The sequence below is a fragment of the Bactrocera tryoni genome, chromosome 3, assembly GCF_016617805.1.
Source record: "Bactrocera tryoni isolate S06 chromosome 3, CSIRO_BtryS06_freeze2, whole genome shotgun sequence".
NCBI lineage: Eukaryota > Metazoa > Arthropoda > Insecta > Diptera > Tephritidae > Bactrocera > Bactrocera tryoni.
This window is the reverse complement of record NC_052501.1, coordinates 67,363,509-67,389,820: the sequence shown is the minus strand read 5'-3', so window position 1 is coordinate 67,389,820 and position 26,312 is coordinate 67,363,509. Positions and strand designations below refer to the sequence as shown.

Sequence of the window (26,312 nt, the reverse complement as noted above, 5' to 3'; positions counted from 1 at the left end):
ATCTGTTTACTATGACTTTGCAGTTTATTGCATGATGCAGCGGATGTACATATATTTATCTGAAGAGCGAAAAGCTATTATTTAATACCCTGTCATTAATGTTGTAGCTTAGTAAGACAATGTGTTTATTTTTTTGCAGTCATAATAAAGCTTTCCCAATAACCCTTCGAAATTGTATGTATAATTTTTGCAATTATTTACCTTACTCAAGATAACCTGTTTAGCTAGTCGCTGTAAATCTTACCGCCCTAATTTCTGACTTCCTTGAACTCAAATGAACAAGAAAAAAACTTCGATACCGAAGCTAGAACACTCTTCAGTAGTAAAAAAATGTTCTTAAAAGAACATGATATTGTTTATTCAGTCAGTTCGTATTGAAGCTATATGCTATAGTGCTCTGAACAGAGCAATTTGTTCGTTTACTGTAGAGTTGCCTTGGATAATAACTCTTGCGAAATTTAGTGAAGATATCTCATCAAATATAAGAGTTTTCATCACAAGATTATGATCGTTGAGTTTGTATGGCAGCTACATACATACAGGTCCGATATCGGTGGTTGCGGAAATTTTGCAGTTTCTTGGGTGCAAAGAACGTGTTCAAAACGAGAGAGCGTTTTCGCAAGACTGAGGGACTATTCCGAGTATTTAGCAGACGGCCGACGGAAAATTAACTCATGACTCATGGAGTACGTGTGAATTGTGCTGCCTGACCAATAGCTTATTAAAGAAGCCATTCAGCTACAAATGAGCCTCATCGCTGAAGATGATCTTTCTATGGTAATCCGGATAATTTTCAGCTTGTTGCTCAGCCCAATTCACGGATATACGAGGATTCTGGTGGTCAAATGGCTTCAGTTCTTGCGTCCTTTTGATCTTGTAAGGATGTAGACCTGGATCTTTTTGCAAAATTTGCCACAACGACGTTACAAAGATGTCCAACGCTTGAGAACGACGTGTGAAAGACTGATTTGGGTCTTCCACAATTGATGCGCTAGCGGCAGCAATATTCTCGACACTACGGGCACTTCTTTGTCTCACTAGCATGACTTTCATCAAACTTCTTTTGTGTTCGTCACTCAAATACTTGTAATGAGCTTATAATTTTTCTGTTGTCTGACCAGTGTTTGAGCGACTGTGGAGAACGGAGAGAGTTGAGAGTGATGTGTTGAAAAAAAAATTCTGTTAAAGCTTAACCTTTCTTGCCTATGGACCAATGCTTATTTACAATCTATTGACTAGACGGTGCGTATGGATTTACAAGATCGAATAATGAAAACATACTCCAGTAACAGTGAGGGAGAAGATATAGCTTTGATATGTTAGCATTTTAAAAATGTAGTTGGACCTTTTAGATGGTTCTTCTGCATTAATTTTTTGCAAAGAACTTCACAGCAGCTGAAGTTTAGTGGAAACTGCATACCTCATCAATCTATTAAACTTTAGTTTTGAATTAGGCAGCAGCAGTATATCTTAGAATTTTTAATGGGTTTAAATTCATATATCTAAGGTTAAGTCTAAGGAATATTATCTTGTTAAAAGGTTTAAGTATACCTAAGGTTAAGTCTGAGAAATCTTATCTTCTAAAAAATAAGTTCAAAACAGTTTCCATGTGTTGCTATTCGAGAGTGAAAATATTTTACTGGAAGTTCCTAAATACAATATTTTTGTTTTTATTAAGCAGCTTATTTATTGGCCAACTGAGACCTTGTAGTTAATGAAACAGGTTTTATTCTGTTCTAAAACTAAAAAATGAATACTTACAATAATGTGATTGTAAAATATATATGTATGTAAGTTGGGGAAGACCATATAAATACATATGTACATATATATAAGAATATTCCGCATATATAAGTTAGCCGTTTATGACATCATATTTGCTTTCAATATATTTTATTGACACAATTCAACTAATATTGACCGAGCTTTCATAACTAAGCATGCATTTAAGTATTATATTTGTTTAGCTTTCAGCTTGCCACTTGAAGTGGTTGTACTTGTTGTGACAGTGACGCGTCTAAACGAGCGATATGTAAGGTCAGTAAGAATAAGTTGTAATATTACTTGAGAAATATTTTCCCTCAATTGCTCTCTACATTCCTACCACTTTTCTTCTTTATGCACACACGCTACAAACTCATGTGATTCATATGAGAGAGCGCAGTGAATTTGTCATCTCTGAACGACTTTAATATATGTTGCAACTATGGTAGACTGCTATTGATTAGTATAGCTTAAGCGCTACAGCTTTGACTCACTGCCGTACAGATTTGTTGGCATGAGGGTAGTACTAAAATGTGTAGAAAAGAGGAACTTATGTGCTCGAACTTATAAATTAGCAAAACGTTTAGTAGACAATACAAATTTTCACAGCCGTTTAATTTCCATTCCCTCCCTCTGTAAAATGTCCTCCCAAAAGCGGGAGAGTCAAGAAATAAGTGTTAAATTGTTTCCACCTCATCATCTTCCATATAGATTCTGCAGATGTTGTCTGGTCCCAGCCTTGCTATATGTACGCCAATAGTGCAATGGCCTGTTAAAAGCCCCAAAACTAGAGAGAGGCCCGCCTTACTGAGGGCAAAGAGATCACCAGATCTCTTGCGATCGATCTTGGGCTACAGAACTTTTCCGAAAGCGCATTTACCGATGGTGACCCAGCACTGGCCAGGCTTCCACGAAGCCTATTCTACGGATAGCTGTTCTAGAGTGCCTTTTCCTGCTAACTCAACAGTTTTACAGTCTCCTGAAATTCCACCATGGCTCGGTACCCATACCAGTCTATCACAAAAACACTCTTTCAACAGCCCTGAACGCACTGTTAATGAGTTCAATTCTAGTATCGTCGCTCTGCTATCTGAGTGGTTGATCACTTCTCTGAAGGAGGCTGCACTACGGAGCAGTAAATCTACTACTACCTTAATGGCTGCATCCTCGGCCTGGAATACATTGTAATAGTCAAGATTTCTGAAACCTTAAATCCGGTTCCTGACACTAAACCTCTCCACCAACCTTTCCCAACACACACTCTCTGAGCTTTTACTTAACACTAAAATAGTTCCTTTTAACCTTTCTGTGAACCACCCTAAAAGGCCATACATATTTGTCCGCTCTCTAATAAAGCGCTGGCTGGACTTGTGCAGTCAAGTATTGTCAACTGCCACACAATGCGCCAACACGTCACACTTCCGCCGCCACACAATAGAGAATCATATTCAAACACAAAGTAAAAATACAATAATCCAGCTGTACAATTCTTATCAGACGTACGCGGTTACATTGGCTGAGCTCAGCAGTGAACAAATGAATCAATAAAGCGACGTTGACACTGCATGCATACAGAAGCGCGAGGAACTTGAGCATTCTCGTGATAAATCATTTCGAAATTCTGATTGTAACTATAGTCAATCGTAGTAAAAACACACGCACATATATACATAGAAGTGGCACAAAAAGCTACACATACATATGGACATAATAAGCGGCATAAATAACACCAAACTTTTTTCTTCCTCTTGACTTCTGCACTCGTATATCTGCTGGCAAAATTAAGTTATTCTCCTTATTTATTTTCCTATACTCAGTCACCAAGCTTAGTGCGTGGCATAAACTGACAGACGAGTGACAAATTTGATTTCATGCTCACACAAAATGATCCATTCTGCGGCGTTGTCGATGATTATGGCAGCTAATCACGCAGCACGAGCAGTAACGACTTCCTGAGACAGACTCAGCGGTATGGCACGACTGGCTCTTAAGTTCTTTTTTACAATAGAACAGTTTAGTTGACTAATAAAGATATATAGTGCAAGTAGCTCGATGCATTAGTGACTGCCAATTGCGTGTTAGCTAGTCTACTTATGCGCTATTGTAAGGCAATCGCTGTGTCTGTCTGTGCATTTGTGGGGGCTGTAAGTGGAGATCCACTTGACTCATACACTCATCCGTTATGAAGACTCATCATGATGTAGCAAAGTTGAGGAATGAGTTTGTTGTACTGAACGCTGTAGGTGCTGATTAAGCCAGAACGCTTATAAAGAGGTGATTAACGGTATATACCTGTAATAAATGGTTGCACAAATAATGGAGGATTTATGTGTTTGCAAACACAAACAAAACAAAGTGCTACATTTTAGTAATTTTACAAGAAACAAATAAGGTTCATAACTACACCAAAAGTAACTAGTTGCGGTAGTGTTTAAAAGGAGAAGTCGCACAAAATAAGCCCAGCAGATGTCAAAAAGTTTTGAGAAACTACATTTCTTTCAGTAGCTGAGGACACAGAGATTGTGTGTGTGCAACCACTCGAAGGAAAAGTGCAACTCTCTTAAGAAGAAATGTACGCGTATTCCTAAAGGGAGGTATAATTGTTAAGGATATTTGAAAACAGAATTCCTTATAACGGGTCATCCGAACAGAAGTGTCAAGCTGTAAAGTTCTTTTTGTTCAGTATTTTTTGGCATTTCATCATGGAAAGACTTACGACTTAGCAGACTTTCACCCATCTTGAGACCCAGCATTCATTATTGGATAATATTCGACCAAATAGACCACGTCCAGCACGGAGTGAAAAAAATATAGCAGCCGTAGCTGGGAGGATACACGAAGACGCATTTCACTTCGGGATCTGCAATTGAAAGAGTACAAAATACAGCTTGTTGCAACATCGACCTATGACCTCTTACAAAGTTCCAAGGCTATCCAACGTTTTTGAAGCAAATTTTGTTCAGTGAGGAGGCCGATTTCTTGCTCAATGTGTTTGTAAACAAGCAAAACTGCCGCATTTGTGACAAAGAGCAACCTGAAGAAATTCTAGAGCTGTCATTTCATTCTGAAAACACAACGGTTTGGTGTGGTTTGTGGGCCGGTGGAATCAGCGGTCCATATTTCTTCAAAAATGATGCTGGTGAGCAGGTAACTCTCATGGCGACCGTTATCGCGCCATAATAAACGACTATTTGATGACTGAAATTGAAGCTCGTGACCTCGGCGACATTTGGTTTCAATAAGACGGCGCCATTTCCCAAACATAGCATCAATCAATGGGTTTAATGAGAGAGCACTTCGGTGAGCAGATAATTTAACGTTTTGGGCCGGTTGAATGCCCACCAAGATCATTCCAGAACAAGTGATATCACACCGTTAACCTTTTTCCTGGGAATATTTGAAAAGGCTAACATTTGAAAGAGATCATCTTCAAAAAATAAATGACAAAGATGTTCTTTCGAATGATATAAATATTCCCCATTAAAGTTGAAGTTTCTATCGAAAATAATCATTTCGAAAATATCCGGATACCCTTCAATATTTTCAAAAATACTAATTTCTTTCCATTTTCATATATTTTTTTAATAAAATTACACACCCAAAACTCTCATTTTTGCACCGAAAGCTACGCTACTTCATTTGCCATATCTTTTTGTCGCAAACTAATGGCTTCAGCAAACAAAATTGCTTCAGCAATTTCAATTAAAATATTTGCCATACGATTTTCTATATTTTCCTGATTTCTCTTATTTTTCCCACATAACTACATACCCGTTAGACATTGATTAATTACAATATTTATTTACCAGAAATAGAAAATCACTCAAATTGCTTGTATGATTAAATGGACTTCCTGGAGGAAGCTGTTGTCAATCTTCATGTGCATATTTCTTTTGCGTACATTCGTATACACATACATACATACATACATACGCATGAAAATAGAAATGTATCAAGCGACAGTGATTAATTGCTGGTTGAACACAACTCTAATTATTCAATTAAATTCATTCAAATTGAAAGTGGAAATTCTCACTCACAAGTGGAAGCATGCAATTTAATGCTCAAGTGAGTTGTGGCAAACAAAATATTTCTGCAGCCGGTAATGAAAAGCGGCATTTTTTTTCATGTTTTTTTTTTGGTATTGTATTTTATTACCTGCTTTCTGCCTATGTATTTATATTAAAAATATTCCAAACAAAAAAAAGAGTTTTCCATTTAAGGACTTCATTTTGTCGGACAGATTGTATGATAGCTATAAGCTGTAGTGGTTCTGTTCCGATTCCGACCTGTAAGCTGCTTCTTTGAGAGATCTTGCTCTCAACAAACTTATTATTTTTGAAACAGAGAAAAATATAGTATATTATATAAACGGGAATATTGTATATTTATGCTTCAAAATATATGTCGTCCTCCCCTAATCCACTTCTGGAAACAGTTGTTAAAGTCAATTCCCGGAATAGTCGTCAATGGAGTCAAAACGGTTTCTCCGAAGCGGTCGTTTGAGTTTGCCAAATAGTCAGAAGTCAAACGATATTGGTTGAAGATTTAACGAAAAAGTCACGAAGATTCAATCAAGAATAATTACGCATAATAGTCAAATGATGTACCTAGTTGATAGTTTTGCCGGTTGAAAGGTGTTTAAACGGGGACATGAATAAATACTCTTATATTTTTTTTAATATAATTTAATTTATTAAAAAGGATTAATTTTGACACTTCACAAAATAGTATTTTTGCAAAATAATCTATGGCGTCGAATTGAGGTTCACTGTGTTGTATCGCTGTAGATCGGCGCGGGATGTCGATCGAAGGAACGGGCGAAAGGTGTCGAGTTGAACCTGCTCAGCGGACCATCCTTTATGTTTAGTGGGTTGATTAGAAGTGTGGTGAGTTGTGTTCTGTGGTAATGTATGTGTTATGGTGTTATCGGCTGTGGTATATTAGCAGTATCTTACTAGGATGGACCAGTTTTTCCACGGTAGAGTGGGTGGATGCTTAACTCATTTAAACAAAAGGCATTAGGAGTGCACCACACCGCGATAATGGACGATAATTGTTAACATAACCTTGATTTTTGCCCTGCTTTGATATGGTGTTTTCGGCTTCGGATCACCTTTGACACGATGTACGGCCGACAGATTATCTGTTTTAGGGTCGTATAGATCCAAGACTCATCGCCAGTAATAATTTGTTTCATGAAGTCCTGGTAGTCGGAAAGCATTGTTTCACAGACGTTAACGCGGCGCTGTTTTTTCGCGCTGGTGCTGTCGATTCTTAAGCACCAATTCCTTTATGTAATTGACGTGTTAATCATCAGTTGATGTTAATGGCCGGCCTGGACGTGGTGCGTCCTCAACGCGTTCTCGAACCTCTTTAAATAATTCTTACCGATCAAAAACACTTAATTGCGACCAACAATTATCATCGAAGGTCTTTTCCAAAATTCTGAATTTTTCGGCATCAAAAATTTGATTCCGAGCGCAAAATTCAATGCAACTTCTTTGCAGAATAATTTTACTCATCGTAGAAACCGCCAAATGCACTTTATGTACTTCAGAAAGACGAGCGCATACTAAAAACTAATGATTATTTTGAAGAGACATTTGGCACAGATGAGTCATACCAACCTAGGGAAAATTAATTAAATTGAAAAGTCTTACTATTTTTTGCCCACAGTGGCATGTCAGCAATGAGAATGCATCTTAATTGACTTCGAAAGAACTAATCCAAAATCGTATTAACCGGGTTAATCTCTATAATATACTGAAAATCCAACAACTCGGAAATTCTTACCAAACCTATCTCGTTTCACAAAATTATACTGGATCTGCAAATTACACCAGGATGAAGTTCTCTGCTTAGAACATAGGAGGTTTTTCAATCGAATAATTTGCTACTTTCAATTCATCCTTCGTTCTGGCAAACTGAAGTCATTCTCTTATAGTATTATATTGTAACCCCATAAGCCTTTATAGATCTTTAATTTAAGCTCCCTAAGATACTAAAAGGATGGAGTCATGTGAGGAGTGAGGAAAGTTCTCTGATCACCATTCACTTGGCTCAAGCAGCTCACGACTTTCGGTCTCAGACCAAGTATAGTAGCTAAAATGAGAAGCGAACTATCCCTCCCCAGGGTACTGCCTCGGAAGAGCAATCCCCCTTTTGATACACGGCTATAACCGTGTAAGCGGTGTCTACGCCAGTGAAGTAAAGGGAGACTTTAACAAGGCCAGCTATAGATTGCATGTAGATAAACCATAACTATATACACATATCTGAAGCCTCGGATCATATACTTGTTTTGTACAATACTTTATACTATATAGTGGGTATAAGTAATAAGACGTTGAAGGGTTCCAGCAGCATATTTTGACTGGGTGTGAAGAAACCCTAACTCGAATGCTAGTGAAGGTTCGATGATTTCAAATATTAAAATATTACAATAAATCAATCAAAAGCTTTCAGGGTAGACTTGAAAACTCTGGTCCTCCATATACTTTTATTTATTTCGAAATTGAACTGGCGTCAGTTGCCAGTCTACTAACCCAACCACAATCTCTCGAAAGCTAAGGCAGCTTGCTTCCTACTTTTTACTGTTATTAAAGCAATTTCTTGCCGAAACGCTAAGTGCAAGCCGTTTTCTAAAGAAGAGTGAGCCTAATGCATACACATAAGTAGAACTATGCTACAAAGTGCTTATATTTAGGCGCCACAGCTAATAATGTTTGCTTGTCGCAGGCGATTAAACGCTAGCAGCAGTTCAAACATGCCTCATTGTTGATTTTACACGGCTATTATGAGGCGGAAAACATACTGAAAACTTGCCAAGTAGAAGAAGTAGGGAAAAGTGCGCCAATAACCAGGCCTAACACATGTAGTTGCATATTATAAACGGTGTTTAGTGTATTAAAAGTTCTTCATCTGCAACATATTATACATTATACTCACATATTAGCACATGAGTGTGTGTGCGTGTGAGTGCGGCTCGGCGCTTTTATGCCGAGGAAGCAACAAAAGCCGGAAACTTCTCATTTCTGGCGGGTAAACAAAGTGTTCCTCTGAGAAAGTTGCAAGTTACACTTTTGCCACACTTCTTTGCGCCACACGAAGCGCTCGTAACTTGCGGAAGTTGCCATCAACTTGCGACTAAAAGGTGCCTAAACGTCGTGGCAAACAACTAAGCAACAACAAACGAACTAAACTAAGAAGATGTGTGGACTTAAGCGACGCCAGTTTTACAGGCAGTAAACGCTAAAGGTGCAAGTGTATAGTTTACTTGTTTGCTTGCCTACTCTTCGTTTCTTTCATTTTCTTTTTCCTTTCATCATCGTGTGCTTTGCTGCGTCGACGGTGTTGATACATGATTGTGGCAAGTTAAGTAAAGTCAAGCTAAAGTAAAGAGTTTGAACGTGTGACTTACGCTTCCTGTTGGCATACTGCAGAGCAAAGCTCAATGGCGTCCATATGTGTGTATGTGAGTGTGTGTGTTTGGAAGGTTTGTAAGGTTTGTAAGGAAAGCTATTTCAGTGCTCAAGTGTTGGTAGCGGCGCTAAAACACGCTTAAACGGCTGCTCAAACAAAAAGTCCGGCACAGAAAGTGGCTGGTGGGAGGGAAGGCTGATAATGGAGCGGAGTGTTGGCAGTCATTGTAGGTAAGTGAGGTTAAGTTAGACTGTTGATTTAGCCACAGCTTTGCACGTGTAAAAATAAGGTGATACATAAAGTATTAGATGAACTGCTTGAATACAGTGTTTGAGCTAGTGCCAGTGGTGAGGGTGCATAAAAGCTAATGAAAGTCTGAAAATGTATGCTTAAAAGAAAGACAAGGTTTGTCCGGAAGGAATAGGACTGAGTCGTTTAAAAAAAAAACTTTTGAACCAATCATTACAATTATTTAAAATCTTTCAAAGCATTGAAGGCGTCACGGAAGGCATTCTCCGGAATAGCATTGAGAGCCGAGGTGCATGCTGCTGGGATCCCCTCTGTCGTCTCCAAATGCTTGTCTTTCATCGGTTTTCACTTTGGATTCGCTCATTCTTTCCTTTTTTGGCGGTGAGACGATGGCGTGCGCTACTCGGAAGATTGCCACACGAAAGACACCACTTCTTGCTAAAGCAACATCTGAGGAATACTGCTTAAACATATGAAACGACCTTGTCGCAAACTCTCCAGGTGCTCTGAGACAACTGACCAGGCGCTCGTTCGTTAGCTAGGAACGTCCTCCACCGAATCGCCTGTTCCGAAGTACAGTCTCGGCGGAAGATTATCAGTTCTATTACTTTCCGAACAAACCCTGTATACACTACTTTACCTCGTGGTATCGCAATAAAAGTTAAATATTTCACTCAGGAATCCATCAATCACAGCAGCAGGCGATAGCCGTGCTTGTAAAACGCTATCGTAAATAAATATATTGCCCTGATGCAAAAGACATTGGACTAGTTTGAAGGCTAAAACTCGGATCGCTTATTTTGAACTTTCACAAAAATTTTTTTGGGAAGGATAAATTGCCAAATAGTATATAAAGCAATTGCAATATCAATTTGTGATATGAAGCTTGGGTTTCACTTCACTTTTCCTCTTGAATGTGCAGACAATTTGCAATTTCATGTTGTTTTCGTTTGTAGAAGATAAACAGGTCTCTTCCAAGACTCACCGCGAAGGCTACATGGATATTATAAGACCGAAAAACATTGAGATGAAAGAAGCTGTTGCCGACGCCTATCCCACGACACTTTTCGCCGAAAGTATTTAAGATCTGACTCAATCTAGGAACTCATGCTCAGAGCCATGCCCAGCAGTACTCTAAAACTGATATCTTGATCTCATAAAAAATAATTTCTAGTGGCGTGGTCCATCGAACACGAACGCAACGCAATTGAAGAAACAATATTACGCTGCGTGCGTTGACCAACTGTAACAGAAGCGAACGCCGTGCAGTGAAGAAGCAACATGACGACGAGTTGAATGACAAGGGAATTGTGTCTAAAACCTTAGAATGTTTACACAAGTAATGCGCGCAGCACTCAACGGTAACTACACAAACAAAAATGTAAAAAATCATGCCCGCACTTAAGCACTTCGCGAGCAGGGCGGCCACGAGCCCCCCACGAGATAATATGTGCAGTTGGCGGTTGGGTTGCGACAGGGCAGAGGTGGAACGCTTTTGGAGTGTAGCTTGAAAGGCACTTGACATTTTAGATTATGTGTAAACAAACCGCACTTTAGAAATTCACAATGACGGCGGCTGACAACACACCGCACTGCCGTGAGAAGGTGAGAGCGCGTTGCGGTGCTTGGTGCATGTAAGACGACAGCGCAAGGCGTTGTTGGACGCAGCTTAGCCGCTGAAGACAACTAATACAGTCTGTTGCTTACGCGCTGACTGGCAGTGTTGCTACCAATTCCAAGTCAAATGTGTTTTTAGTTGCCGTTTCTTTGTTTTTGTGGTTTGAGCGAAGAAAATATTATTTGAAAGTTGAAACAATATAAAATTGTTGAAACGTGACAGGCTAAATGGCAGTCTTAGCGGTAGCTCGAGGGTTGACGTCTGGCCTCTAAGCAGTACGTTGTTTCTCTATGCACTTTCCACTTCGCTCGCCACCTCCTTAACCACGCTCTTGCTGCATGGCTAAGACCCGGCAATTATTTATATTATCTTAAACTTAAGCAGATAAGCATAGCAGCAGCAGAGTGTTAATGCAAATACAGAAATGCGCTGAAAGTGAGACCAACAAAAATGTATTTGTTTTACACCTAAAAAAAACTACGAAATACAAAAGTAAATGCCGCACAATGCACAGCGCCTGACGTTATGCAACAGCAGCAGCATTTCGCTTGTTCAGCGCACTTGGTTTCATCAGATTTGTTTAGGCAGACTTTTGGTGCCCCCTACTACTTTCTTAGATGGCGTGAAAGACCTATCGCATTATGCAACTTATGCAGCAGCAACACTTTTGTTTTCGAAATTTCTTTGCTTTTTTCTCGTAGCGCCTGAAAAGTTGCGCCAGATATGAACTTAAGTGCGAAACTATTTGGTTAGCAGAAGAATAGCATAAGCTTATACAATGCGGGTAGTTGGTGCAATAGCATAGAATAAAGTGAATTATATATAAATATATATGCATATAAGAATACCAGATAATGGAGTATAAATAAGGAAGACAAAGGTGCAAACTTTTGTACGAAATTTTTAAGGTGAATGAATGAGGTTATGTTCGTTTGTTGGTGAGGAACAATGGAAGTTTATTATCCGTGTACCTGGCTGGCAAGGAATAATAAACTCAAATATCATTAAAGTTAACCGAATATAAAACATAGGACAGAGTTGGTTAAACAAGTTTTAAGCCACTTCACATTCTAAATTCTATACAATGTTTTTCAACCAACCACTGGGCTCTCGGTAAACAAGGGAAGCCACTTGAGTTACTTTCCAGCGCTGCTTGTGTTTTTTCTGAAGGACTTTAATCCTCTAGAAAAATACCTTTACATTCTAGACTTCAAGCGAATATCATCCTAAACGTATTATCAAGAATGATGGCATATAATGGCTGCGTGCGTTCCAGTCGCCGATTTTTACTCGCAAAGGTAATGAGAACATTTGGATTCAGGCGCTAGGCATTAAATCATATGCCAACTAATAAACACAGTGCACAAGCTGTCAGTTATCAGTGCTTCCCGTACAATATCAAGCGATGCTGCTGAAGTAATGACCCTTATGATGCCCATTGCCATACAAGGTGAACAATACGAGCGGGTATACAAGTTATGAGAGCCGCCTATAGGAGCCAAAAGAGAAGAGAGCGTCAAAAGCTTAACAATATGGCTGCAGCGGTGGCAAACCTCACTCAAAGGTCGGTGAACCCACGTACCGGACATACATTCGTGAATTCGTGGACGACATGGGTACCGAGATTTCCACTTAATCCAAATGCTAAGTGTACACGGGTGCTTTTGAAGCTACCTGTAGAGATGTAGAGATTCCAGCACGCCATTGGTCTGAATTGTCTGAACTGTCCGACGTGTTCAGAATGCTTCGAAAACTCTGAGTATGTACTCTTCCATTGCCCTCACTCAAAGGACGGTGGAACCATAGGCTGATATCGGCATCCATTCAAGGATTCATGGACGACATGGGGACTTAAATTTCCACTTAACCCTAGCTGAGTGGACATGGGTGACTTAGAAGCTACCTGTACAGATTCCAGCACGACATTGTTTCGAACTGTCCGACGTGTTCAGAGTGCTTCGAAGACTCTGAGCATGTATTCTTGTATTGCCCTTGTCTTTTAAGTACAAGGGAAAAACTTAAAACTTCACTCAGTGGCAATTTTACGGTGGAAAATTTGACGACACTCAGGACACTGAGAACTGCAAAGCTGTCAGCAAGGCAGCAGCCACAATCATGACAAAACTGAGGCATATAGAGCAGATTAGGCGTCCGTCAGTTCATGCTATAGAGGAGACTTAAATGATTTATCACTCCCACGAAGTAATCTTAATCAGGAGGTTCTGTGAGGGAGTCTGGAGTTGGGAGTAGGTTAGGTTCAGCGGATTGCAGTTTTGCACTCCGGCTTTTGAAGCTTCCAACTACTTAAAAACAATCAAATTTCGATCAGTTTCCAAACAGAGAAGAAGAAGGAGCGGGGGACTCTCATTTCTATCCTCTACTTTCATATATATATCTACCGTTTTCTTTCAAAACTCTTTAGTTTGTATAGATTATTTATGAAATACTAAGTTTAATTAAATTCGTCTCATTTGACAGTATTTGGAGCTGAGGCATTCGAGTGGAGATATATTTTGTTGAAGATGTAATATGATCATATATTTCGTTAGTTCAGGATTATGTAAGACTATTGAATACTCAATCAGTTTATAAAATAAGCCAATTATATAAAGGGCTCATAGATGTTAGCATTTTTTAATGAAAATTTACATTTCTCGCAAAGTGTTAAGGAAGAGTGGAATCATAAATATCAAAGAAATATATGCATTTCCAAACTCCTTTAATCTACACCGAAGCCCAGTAAAAGTGAGCAAATAATGTGCGCATCCTAATCTTATTATTACAGAGTTTCCTTAAAAAACATCCACAACAATTACCTACCTCTCCGCCCAACTTTATCACCTTAGCGCCCTGTTCTTTCGCAGCACTACAGTATAATTCCTCCAAAAAAAAAACATTATTATTTCTTTAGCTATACGCTGCAGCCATTTTTGGCATATTACCAGCACCTTGCAACCTTCCTTGTGATTTTTTGAACATAAAAAGGGCTGAGTTTCGTGTTGCCTACCTCTCGGCGTTGTGCCAGTGTGACATACGGTGTTATCTCGTGTTTATTCAGGCGTGTTTTGTCGTAAATTAAAAATGGCTCAATATGTAAATCCTCAGACAATGCTAGGATAATATGGATACCTTACATGTCTAATACTTTAATGTATGCAAGTCAACGTATGTGTGGGTGTGAGGCTGAAGTTTGTCTACACTCTGCTTAGAACGTGATTAATACCATATAAAATGTACGGATGTATATTTACAAAATACAAAAGTGTTTGTGTGTGCTGTGTGGAAATCTGCTTGGCATATGCGGAAAGGTAATGCAGCAGAGACACATGTTGCAATGATAAATGGTGGCTGGCCTGTAGAAAGTCGAAATTTTATGGCGCTAAGGTAGTTGTGTGTATAATATATACCGTTATAAAACATATTTTGTAGCAATAGTGTTTAATGTTTGCATGTGTGGGTGCGTAAGTTGAAGCAAATCGAGTGAAATGCTTGTGAAAATAGAAAATATTGCTGTTTAAACGCAAAGACGAAAGTTATATGCAAATGAAAGAGAAATAAATGGAGCACAAAATGCAAAATCAAAACATTTTCTTGGAAATTTGATAAAAATATTGTATAACGTCACCTAAAATGCAAAACAACGTATTATCAAAAAAGTCGAAATTCGGCTTTTATTGCTTACGATTCACTACATTATATTACGTATATGTAGCATAAAGTTTTCAGCTGCCGCTGTCAGATATAACCAATATATAACCCAAATATAACCTATATATAAGCACTATATAACCTATACATAACCATTTTATAACCAAAAATCAAATTTCGTTTCAACATGACTCTTTTCTATGCATCGTTTTTCCTTCGCCTGGAGACTTATGTAAAGTGATGTTACGTCATTTTGCATTTTACGTGACGATTTCTATATGGCTTATGGAGTTGACGAAGTAATAAATTCGGGATTATTTTTCTATTGCAAATATGATTGATATTAAATATTTATTTGAGCAGAATTCTAAGGAAAGATGTGTGAAAAGTGAAGCAAAATTTAATTGCTTTTCTGCAATAGAAAATGTTTGTTTGACAAACAAAGCAGTTGCATATAGATATATATATATATGTATATTTCTTAAAAAAAATATATTTCGTGAGATTTTCAAATACTTTTTACAAATACATAGTTTTCAATCAAATCATTGATTTTGTTTGTACTAAGAACAAACAAAATAAATCACTTCGTCCCCTGCCGAGATTTAAAAAAGGTCGGTACCCCAATGTTGACACATTGTTTTGGTATCCGAGAGAAAGAAGTGTGTGGAAGTTTTAAAGCAGGTATGAGCTGATGGCTGGGTGTTTACACGAAAATATACTATAAAAAGGTGATACATTTCGATCTTGTTGGTCAATCGACCAGCCCAGAACGTGAAATTATTTGCTCGGCGAAGTGTTCTCTCAATAAATCCATTGATTGATGCGATGTGTGGGAAATGCCGCCGCCTTGTTGAAACCAAATGACGCAGAGATCACGAGCTTCAATTTCAGCCATCAAATAGTCGATTATCATGGCGCGATAACGGTGGCCATTGACGGTTACGTTCTCAACGGCATTCTTTTTGAAGAAATGTAGCACGATGATTCGACACCACCGCTCCCAACCGTTGCTTTTTTTAGATGAAATGGCAGCTCATGAATCTCTTCAGTTTGCTCTTCGTCTCAAATGCGGCAATTTTTTAGGTTTACTCAATAGGTATTGAGCCAGAAATGGGCCTCATCTCTGAACAAAATTTGGCTCGAAAACGTCGGATCATCTTGGAACATTTCAAGAGCCCATAGAGCTACGCGATGTCGCTTGGGAAGGTCGAGCGGCTTCAGTTCTTGCACAAGCAGTATTTGATACGCTTTTAATTTAAGATCTTGACGCATCATAGCACTTGGAAAAATCCACCGTCGTGATGGACATCAGAGCCTTTTTCGATTCAGCTTTTACATTCTCAATTGAGTCAAAACGGTGTCTTCGGAGTGCTCATGTGAATTTGCTGAATAGCCAAAAGTTACACGAAGGTAAATCAGGCGTGAAATTTGGCATAGATGTCACAAACAGTACTACCGACTTACAGAAAGCTTAAGAGGAACGATGATATCGTTTAAATGAACGCAATTGACCGTAAATTCCTTTCCTAAAAAAAATTTATTTGAAACAAGCAAAAAATTTTACAGAACAAGATTTCAAATAAGTTTGGGCCAAGTGAGATTCAGATTCGGGTTTAGACGTTAACAAGTTGTTTTTTTTTTTTGAAATTAAGAAACAGTTTTTTAATCGATTGAAAAAATTTAAAAAATGTATGAAGGATATAAAACGGTCATCTAAAACTGGTATTATAAGACATGTGGCATAAGTACTTATAGTTGTTGATATCATTGGTATGTCCTTAGTAGCGTAAGAGGAAGCGAAACCATTTACAAATTCAACCCAGTGACACTAATTTTCGCCTGAAATTAAGCACAGTTCGCTACGAGTGCCATTATTTTACTTTGAAGGCCAACGGCATTTTCAAATTCCAACAATTTAACTGTTATTAGGATAAGTGCCACCAGTGAAACTGAAATTGCGACACGAATAAAAGTTTTGCATTAACAAATGCATTACCAACAGTATTTATGCGGATATTTGTATGTGGCATGTACTTAGATATACCGACATATGTATGTATGTAAATTTTTCATAAATTTTTTACCAACCACCTGCCATTAGTGACCACTTAAATAAGGGAGAACTCTCAAGAGTTTTGATATGACAGTTGCGAAATGGATTACCGTTATATATCATACTGTTGTTTTTGTAGTTTTTCAGGTTAATTGGCTTTGTCGTGATGAGAATGAAAAAGTGAAAATTTAAAAAAATTACTGAAACCAAAGATCACAGCTGAGCTTTGCGAGGCAAATGAAAGTGATTGCTCTTCAACTAAGTAAAGGATGTAAGAAAAAAGTGTGGGTAATTCTACAGAGAGGTTATAATTTAAAGCTTTGAAGTAGAGCAAATCATGTTTTGGACAGATAATGGATAATGTCGCATTGCCAATTGCTTAAAAGGGGTTTTATGGGGCAATGCATTAGTTTCAAACATGTTGGAATAAAAGGTAATGACAATAAATTATGTGGACCTCTATTGGTTTAAAATTCCTTTCCTTAAATTCGTTATTACGATAACGTGTTAAGAAGAGAGTCAAGACGGAAGTAAGGTTGTGAGATCGCGTTCTACAAGTCGAAAGCCAACTTCTGCGCTGTGTTACCGCGAGGAGAACATATCTTGTGAACCATTTCGAAAAGCACTTATATTTTAAACACTCATCTCTCTGTACAGGTTAGGTTAGGTTAAACAGGTAGGGCAATAAGACACGCATAGACCAGTTTTGGTCCTTTGCGAAAACAGATGGAGCCAAGTTCCTAGTTCCAAGAGAAGTAGTTATCCTTTAGAATGACGCGAATTTTAACGGATTTTGCTGCGAAGTTTTCAGCGAAAAGGTCTATAGGTGGCAGGCTTTCCTCACTCTATCTTACACGTTGTGCTCTCACAGCAGTTTGCTGACCAAGACTACCCCAAGGCATTTAGTGCGTTCCTTGAGAGAGAGTTCTGTCCCATTTACCAAAGACAATTTCTTTGTTTTCTTGTGAACACAAACAGATCTGTTTTCTATGGTTTCAACCCCAGACCTGCGTCCGATGCCCAGTTCTGGATTCGCATTATATATTCGCATTATATATTGGTGCTTCACAGTAAATATGTGGTTCAAATGTTAAAGAATTTTACGAATTTTCCTACAATTTTCAAGCATTTAGACCAATTTTCAACGCCAAGTTGAGTGGATGTCGAGCAAAACTAAAGCGTAGCCATCAGAATGGCAACCCAACGCCTGCCCGATCTCCTGCTTGCACACCACTATTGACATTATTATCGGATGTCAGCTGCCCCAGAACAGCTGTAATTGGCTTTTTATGCACGCCTTTAATTTAAATTAAACACTCAACTGTTTTTGAGTGAGTAGTTTATATATTATATACATGAAATGCAATAAATTATTTATTTAACATTCACAATAAATACACACTTGTACTGATTGTTCATATTTCCTTTATTTCTCTTTACATTTCGTATCATGTGCTTTTTATAGTCACATTTTGTTTATTTATTACCAATTCGAAATTGATTGGTTGGTTTTTCGAGTGCACTCATTTTGCCAGCACTTGACTTCTGAACTGGATTAATTTCGTTCCGATTGCGCAAAAAATTTAAATGAAAAATAAAAATATGACAAAAATAATAAAAAAAATATGGAAAAAATATTGCAAATATAGTGCAATGCGCAATAGTGGATCTCATCAATTTTTACATACAAACTTATACAATCAACTACTCGAGCGAGCGACGAGTATTGCGGCATTGATTTGCTTGGGTTTTTGCTCGCCAGCAGCTTAATCGGTTGAAGTGCGCTGGAGCGTTTCTACCAGCTCATTTTGGAATTTCGCATGGATTATAGTTTAATCAGATTTACTACAAAACAATGAAACACCGAAATATTGCATTAAAGTTAAGCTGATTGCCTTAGTTTAACGCCAATTTATTCAGAACATAAAAAAATTAGCTGATTCTACGAACACGAAAAAGAACAGACATATTGAACATATAGTCCAAATCCAATAGCTGTTATTAATCGATCTGAGCAATAAGAAATAAGACTTATCAAAACATAGTTGGATCCTTTTCGGGTCTAAGAAGCCAGCAATGCGTTTGTTTGAAACATTGTTGAAAAATTTTTAACTTTTTTATTTATAAATTAAAACCTTAGGAAAACCAGACAGGTCGGCTATAGCCTAAACAGTCTACATAGAAAGTAAACAAATATTAAGACGAATTTCATTTGGAATCAAATTAATTGAAAGTCGTTACCTTTTAAAGCACTTTTCTAAAAAATATCTCTCTCTTTCCTTCTTCCTCTTAACTTACGGAAACAACGGGCTGTAGGTTTTCCCAAGTTAACTTTTTTTGTTTTCTTTATTCTTCGTATACAACTTTTAACCAACGACTTGCTGGTCCAGTACTATAAGTGAATCCTTAATGAAACCATTTTGCGTGGTTTGAAGAGGAAAACTTCTCCTTTGCAGTCTTTCGGTATCAAATCTATGTAAAAAACTATGATACTGATTTTCCGCAACAAAATCAATGTTATATAATATACTATATAACGGGTAATCCAAAGAAAGGTCGATTTTTCTAATAACCTTTTTTAGATAGTTCACGGTGAGTCGTGTCAAGCTCTCATGTTATTTTTGTTCAGTATTGTTTGGAATTTCATCATGGAAAGACTTACGCCTGAACCACGATTAAAAATTGTTCACCTATATAACGAAAATTTACGTTCTGGAAGGGATGAGTTTCGCGCGCTTCGCTAAACTTATGATCAACATAATCGCACCACCATCACCCATCTTGAGATCCAGCATTCATAATATTCGACCGAATAGTTCACGTCCACCACGCAGTGAAGAAAATGTAGTAGCCGTAGCTGAAAGTGTACACAAAGACCGTGAAGAGTCGATTCGGCGCCGTACGCAGCAACTTGGACTGATATATGTAACGATTTAGCGGTTTTTATGTCGAGATCTTAAGCTGAAAGCGTACAAAATACAGCTTGTGCAAGAACTGAAGCCGTTCGACCCTCCCAAGCGACATCGCTTCGCTCTATGGGCTTCTGAAAAGTTCTAAGAAGATGCGACGTTTTCGAGCCAAATTTTGTTCAGCGATGAAACCTATTTGAGACGAAGAGTAGCCTAAAGAGATTCAAGAGCTGTCATTTGATCCAAAAAAACAACGGTTTGGTGTGGTCTGGGAGCCTGTGGAATCGTTAGACTTTTTTCTGTGGGAATATCTAAAGTCTTAAGTCTATGCGGACAATCCCGCTTCGATTCAAGCCTTGAGACAAAACATCACGCGTGTCATCCCCCAGTTAGAAGTCGAAATGCTCGAACGAGTCGTCGAAAATTTGACTCAACGGATGGACAATCTGAGGCTGAGATAATCTTCAAAAAAAAAATGCCAAAGAATATTCTTTCGAATGATAGTAAACGTTCCTCATTAAATTTGAAGTTTCTGTGGTTTTTTCTTTGAAAAAGTAGTGAGCTTCGAAATGGTTTTTTAAATAAATGATGCGCCAATAAGTGTTCAAAGTGACAGCTGTTGACTAGTCATTCATCAGAACAGTTACGCCCAACAAATTTCAACGAGTCCCCTAACTAATAATGCGAATAAAATTATATTTAATTATATTTTCCTAAACTTCATATAATACATATAACCCTGAACCCAGTAAGTCTAAAATCAATTTAAATGCACTTTGCTGCCAATATTGCAAGAGCGCCTAAGGGGCCCGCCAATATTGGGTACCGAGAAGGTCATGCAATTAAATAGCACTGAAGGACTGTATTGGTGATGTAATTATAGGGATTTTAATGAATACATACGTATGTGTGTACGTAAGTAAATTTATATATGTATATGTATATGAGGGCTGACTACCATATTAAAAGCATAGAAGTGCGGTAATAATTAAATGTTGCTCGCTTAAGTACCACAAGGGCGTGTGGGGCCTACGAATTGTAATGAGCGGTTATACAAAAGCATATATACGGACAGTTAGTCATAAGTGATGTATGAATATGTGTTGGTGTGAGTGAATGACAAGGTTGCGGCAATAACGATTAGAATTTGTGGCAACTTTACTTTAACAGCAGTCAAGAAATGGAAAATGAGGGAGAAGGTGGCAAAGAAGAACGGCGCTAAGTTCGTCATGTCCTTTTGCCTAGTTGTCTTACTGGAACTTTCATATATTTTTTATTTAATATTTTTTAGTATGTTTATATGTACATATATGCGTTGCTTATAAGCAAGAAAACACTGTCCACACACTTGCCAGCCAATCAAGCAGTTGTTGACGCTCCCACATGGGTACTCATCAAGCAGACAACAACAACAAAAATAAGCACATTTATTAATGTTTTGATGAGAATTTCAACAACTTATGCCACATGCTGCTAACAATTTGTGCAACCTTTAAAACTTAACGTCATTCAACACAATAAAACAATCTCAGTAGGGTGAATGAGTTGAGTTGAGTTGAGTTGAGATAATTAACTCATAATGGCAAAGTGGCAGCGCCGCTTGCCACTTTGGCTGCAACACTCACATATTTGCTTTGTTGCTGTTGTTGTAGATGCTGCATTTTGTTTGTTTAGCAAACATTTTAATGCAATTTAAACAAAGTGCATGGACAAAGTAACAAAAATGCAGTTGCACTCTCAGTAGCGGCAACACACACCAACCTTCTTCAGTACACACACTCACAAACGCATGCTCGCTCAATGTGTGTGTGTGTGTAAAGTATAGAAATCAAAGTTGGTGACGAGGAGGGTGTAAATTTACCGAAATTGCATTTAGATGAGGGTACTCAGCAAACATCAATAAGTGATTGGGCGGTCGTGTGTATGTGCGTGTGAGTGCTGTGTGTAGAACAGTCAGTCAATCAATGTGTAATTAAATGTGCGTGTGTGTGCGTTAGCTCCTAACTGCAGCGTACACTTTAATAGTAAGTGACAAGCGCAAAGGCAACAACAACAACAATTGTCAAAGTGACTGACATTTCCAAAGCAAATAGAAAGTGCTGAAAAAGCAAACGAAAGGGGAAGTTGACAACAACAAATGCAATAGCACATTTAATAGCATTCAAACAAATCTGCAGATAGTGCACATATTAGCGTGCTGAGCTCAGCATGCATTTTCGCAGCTTACGAGGGGTGCTCGGTGGGTTTTAAGCTAAACATTTTATTGTTTAAGAAAGTCATTGGACTCTAAAAAGTAAACTAAAGGCTTAAAACTAACTATTTTCTTTTCAATATATTTTTTATGAATTTTATTTTTGACTTCTACGTTATTTTTGATAATAAATATTTAAAAAATTTATGTTAAAAAAATAAAAAAAAAATTAAAAATATTAATTCGATAATAAAAAACGTACTTTTCGATAAAAAAAAAATAATAAACATTGTATATATTAATTTTTTTTTCATATACATGCATACATATGTATATATTTTTTTTAAACTAATCCTTTAATTTTCTTTTATAAAAAATCAAAAGAATTTTTCAAAGTAATTCATATTAGAATACCAATAATGTGGCAACGCCAATTTCTTTTATACCTTAAATATATATAACTTTTTAGAATTATAAATTCTATATAGTTTTCCCTTTATTTTATTATATTTTCGTGATAAAAGCAGCTCTTGCTAGGTCCTTAGTAATAAGTTCGCCCCAAACACTTTAATACCAAAAGTCTTAAATTGTAATTGACAGCTGCCAGACAGCATTACAAGTGGAGAAACGTAAGATTTCCATACAAAAATAGCAACCCTCGTATATGGCATGTAAATAAGTATGGGAAACTGCGGTAGGTTACGGAGATATCATGCGGGTGGGGTAAGGCACTTACATATTTGACTTGTCGGACGCGTATAACAAGTGTGTATGTGATGCGTAGCCAAAGGGCAAATTGTCCATTACGTTGATTTGTTTTTGCAAACAATAAATGCATTAAGTGTGAGAGAATGCCAACTGTGTGGAAAGATGCGTGTGCACTTTTGACTAGTGACAAGTGAATAGAATGTCTTTGGCAGCCAAACACATATTTACACTGGGTGAGTGTAAAGAATGGGGGAGGAAAACGTTAATGTGGCGATTTATAGTTTTAAATAAAATAAAATTATTAGAGAAATTTTTGAATTTTTTTTTAATATTACTTCTTAATATTAAAAAAATATTAACACATCTTTGTATATACATACATACATTTCGCTACCTAAAATGAAAAATAACGTAACAACACTTTTCCAAAGTGTACAGGCGATGGAAAAACGATATAATAGAAACTACTCATATTGAAAAAAAATTTCACTTTGGTTATAAAATGGTTATGTTTTGGTTATATGTTGGTTATATATTGGTTATATATGGGTTACTTATTGGTTATATCTGAGAGCGGAAGCTGAAAATTTTATGCTTCATATAAGTAATATGATGTAAACTTACGATTCACGTTTTGATAATTGTATAGAAATTGTTTTAACAAATTTTAAAATTTTTCTACATCTAGAAATTCTTTTGGAAACATTTGAAAAAATGTTAAAAAAAATTTCTAGAAATTTTGATAATTTTATAGAAATTATTTCATTACATTTTTCTAAGCCCAGAAATAATTTTAGAAACATTTCAGAAAAATGTTAAATAAAATTGCTTAACAAAAAATATTTTCTTAAAATTTTAATAACTTTATAGAAATTATTTCATTGAATTTTTAAATTTTTTTACATCCAGAAACTATTTTGGAAACATTTGAGAAAAATGTTAAACAAAATTGCTTGACAAAAAATATTTTCTAAAAGTTTTGGTAATTTTTTTGAAATTATTTCAATAAATTTTTCAATTTAGAAACATTTGGGAAAAATTGTAAATAAAAACATTTAACAAAAAATATTTTCTAAAAATTTTGGTAATTTTTTTGAAATTATTTCAAAAATTTTTCTGCGTCCATAAATATTTTGAAAACATTTGGGAAAAATGTAAAATAAAGTTATTTAACAAAAATATTTTCTAAAAATTTTGGTAAATTTTTTCAATAAATTTTTTAATTATTCTACGTCCAGAAATTATTTTGGAAACATTTGAGAAATATGTTAAACAAAATTATTTAACAAAAATATTTTCTACAAATTCTAATAATTTTATAAAAAAAATTTCAATAAAGTTTTATACGCTCAGAAATTATTTTTGAGCGATTTGAGAAAATTATATTAAAAGTAATAATTTTGGTAAATTTTTAGAAATTTTTTTAATTTTTCTATGCGCAGTAATTTTTTTTGGAAAAATTTGGGAATTTGGGATTTGGATTTTTAAAATAAACTCTTTAAACTATAATTTTTTTTTTGAAAAGCAGATTTGTAAAAAAGTGTTTTACAACTTTTAATTTTCATCAAAAAATAACTTTCATAAAAATATAACTATAAATATTTTTAGCATAAACTACAGTAGTCTATACCACAGTGCCTCACTATGACTCACGTCACTATTATTTTTCAAGTAGCTGTAAGTGGTTTTCAAAATAATTGAAAATGTGTGCTTTGCAAACAGTGCAAAAGCGAAAGCACAAACACACGCACATACACTTGTAAAGGTTTGCACTTAAAGACAAGCATGCTTCAACCACCCACCACTGTCTAGGCGCACTTATTTTGTGGCATCAAAGCCACAAGAAAAATCCTCCTTTCCCACAATGATTGAAGGCATTTAAATAGCAGCTGTGCGTTAACACTCACATCGACAACAACTACAAGTAAAATTAAAGCGTACACTCATACTTGAAAGCGCTTGTAGTGAGTTTCGGAAGCTGGTCCAAATATCGTTTCAAACTTGTCCTAATGTGTGTGCGAAGAAATTTTCTAAATACTGTCATGACTTTAGAATAGCACTACTGCTTCTGGGTAGAAGTTACGCAACTTGGCTTTACTTTCTCTTGCCATCAAAGTCTTCAAAAGGTGATCGCTGTCTAGCTTTGCCACCCATACTTGACTGAGTCTCCACTTTTTCAACCAGCCAATACATTTACTTCGCTACTCCATCATATTCTTTCACTCTTCCATGCTGTTCGCAGGGTATACGATATACATACAAGTACATATGTATATACTTGTGTACGCATGTTACTTGTCGCGCTGTTGTCCTTAGCACTTTGCATTAATGAGCAACTGTCAATTTCTGAGTAGCTGTCAAAGCTGACAGTTTCAACACAAACGCACACATACTTGCACTTCTACATACACTCTGTAAATTTGTTCGCTTACTAAATGTACGCAGTGTGTTAGCCTTCCTCAGCGGCAGCAAGAAGTCAAACGCTGAAGTGTTTGCTTGACTTTTGGACGCTGCAGTTGCCTTGCTTTACATATACACGCATCGTTATTTGTATAAGTCTGTATATATGTATGTATTGCTTTGCCTTGACGCATTTTAGTCGAAATTCACTTTTTGCTTGTCTTTTTTCTTCTTTTCCGGTTTTTATAGCTTCTAATAGAATGGCAAGGAATTCCTTCCTTAGAATGCCATTTGATCGATTCTTAAGTGAATACGGTCAACCAGACCAGGGGTGACCAAAAAATCTAATTCAGCAGACACATAACAAAATAATCATTAATATTAAAACAACATATGTCTCTGATTGGCAAAATATTACTTGGACTCAAAACTATATTTCAACGAAACTAGACCAAGTATCCTCTGGGTAGCCAAAGAACGTCCGTTTGAAGGCGAACTGAAATAAGAAGACGAACTATTCCTTTCCATGATTTTGCGTTGAGTTTGGGACTCGCCACGTAAAAAACACCCCCAATGAAATGATCAAAACTGCCTCGGATATGAGAGCCCCTCTTTGCCCTCTACAAACGTGTTAAATATTACGATTTAAGGGCATGCACCTGGGATGTCCGGTCCCTTAATTGGAAAGGTGCAGCTGCCCATCTAGTTGATGTGCTTGTATGGGTAAAGGCGACAACTACGCAAATCCACAGAATGCAATGGAACGGGACAAGGACGAAAAGTGATGATCATTTGTGACATTTGCATCGAATTGACCCATAAAGCAGCGCAAAGTTCAGTAAAGTTATGGTCGGAAGAGACCTAAGTCGCCAAGTCTGGCATTCACCAGCGGATGAACGTCGCCACGATGCATATCAAGCGAAATAGCATTTATCCAGCACCAGATTCCAGCATAAAAAATTCATCAAGCAAAGGTCCGAAGTCCTGACATTGACCCGGACCACTATGTTATTGGGCCAAGATACGCACCCGCATCTGTGCAGCAAAAAAAGCACGACAACAAACACAAGGAAGGTTCGACGTCGAAAAACTGCAATCACAACAGACAGCCGCACAATTTTCTACTCGACTTACTCTCCTACTCTCTGAGAGCAACTGATGAGTGCTCGGTATAAAGGAACTGTGGGACGGGACTTTAAGCTTCTTACGTACAGCTGCAAACGAAAAGAATTGACCACAACACGTGCGGAAAGGGAGAGATACCTAAAGTTGAAGAAGGAAGTGAGACGCATTTTCAAACACAAAAGGGGAGAGGCCGAAGTGAGTGAGTACGAAGAGCTCGAC

General features: G+C 37.1%; 1 protein-coding gene across 1 annotated transcript in view; it reads right to left on the bottom strand.

Annotated features, from left to right (window-relative positions):
* The window catches only part of LOC120770341 (nyctalopin), a 262,497-nt gene that overhangs the window by 184,619 nt on the left and 51,566 nt on the right, over positions 1 to 26,312 (bottom strand). The gene's annotated exons all lie outside the window — the stretch shown is intronic.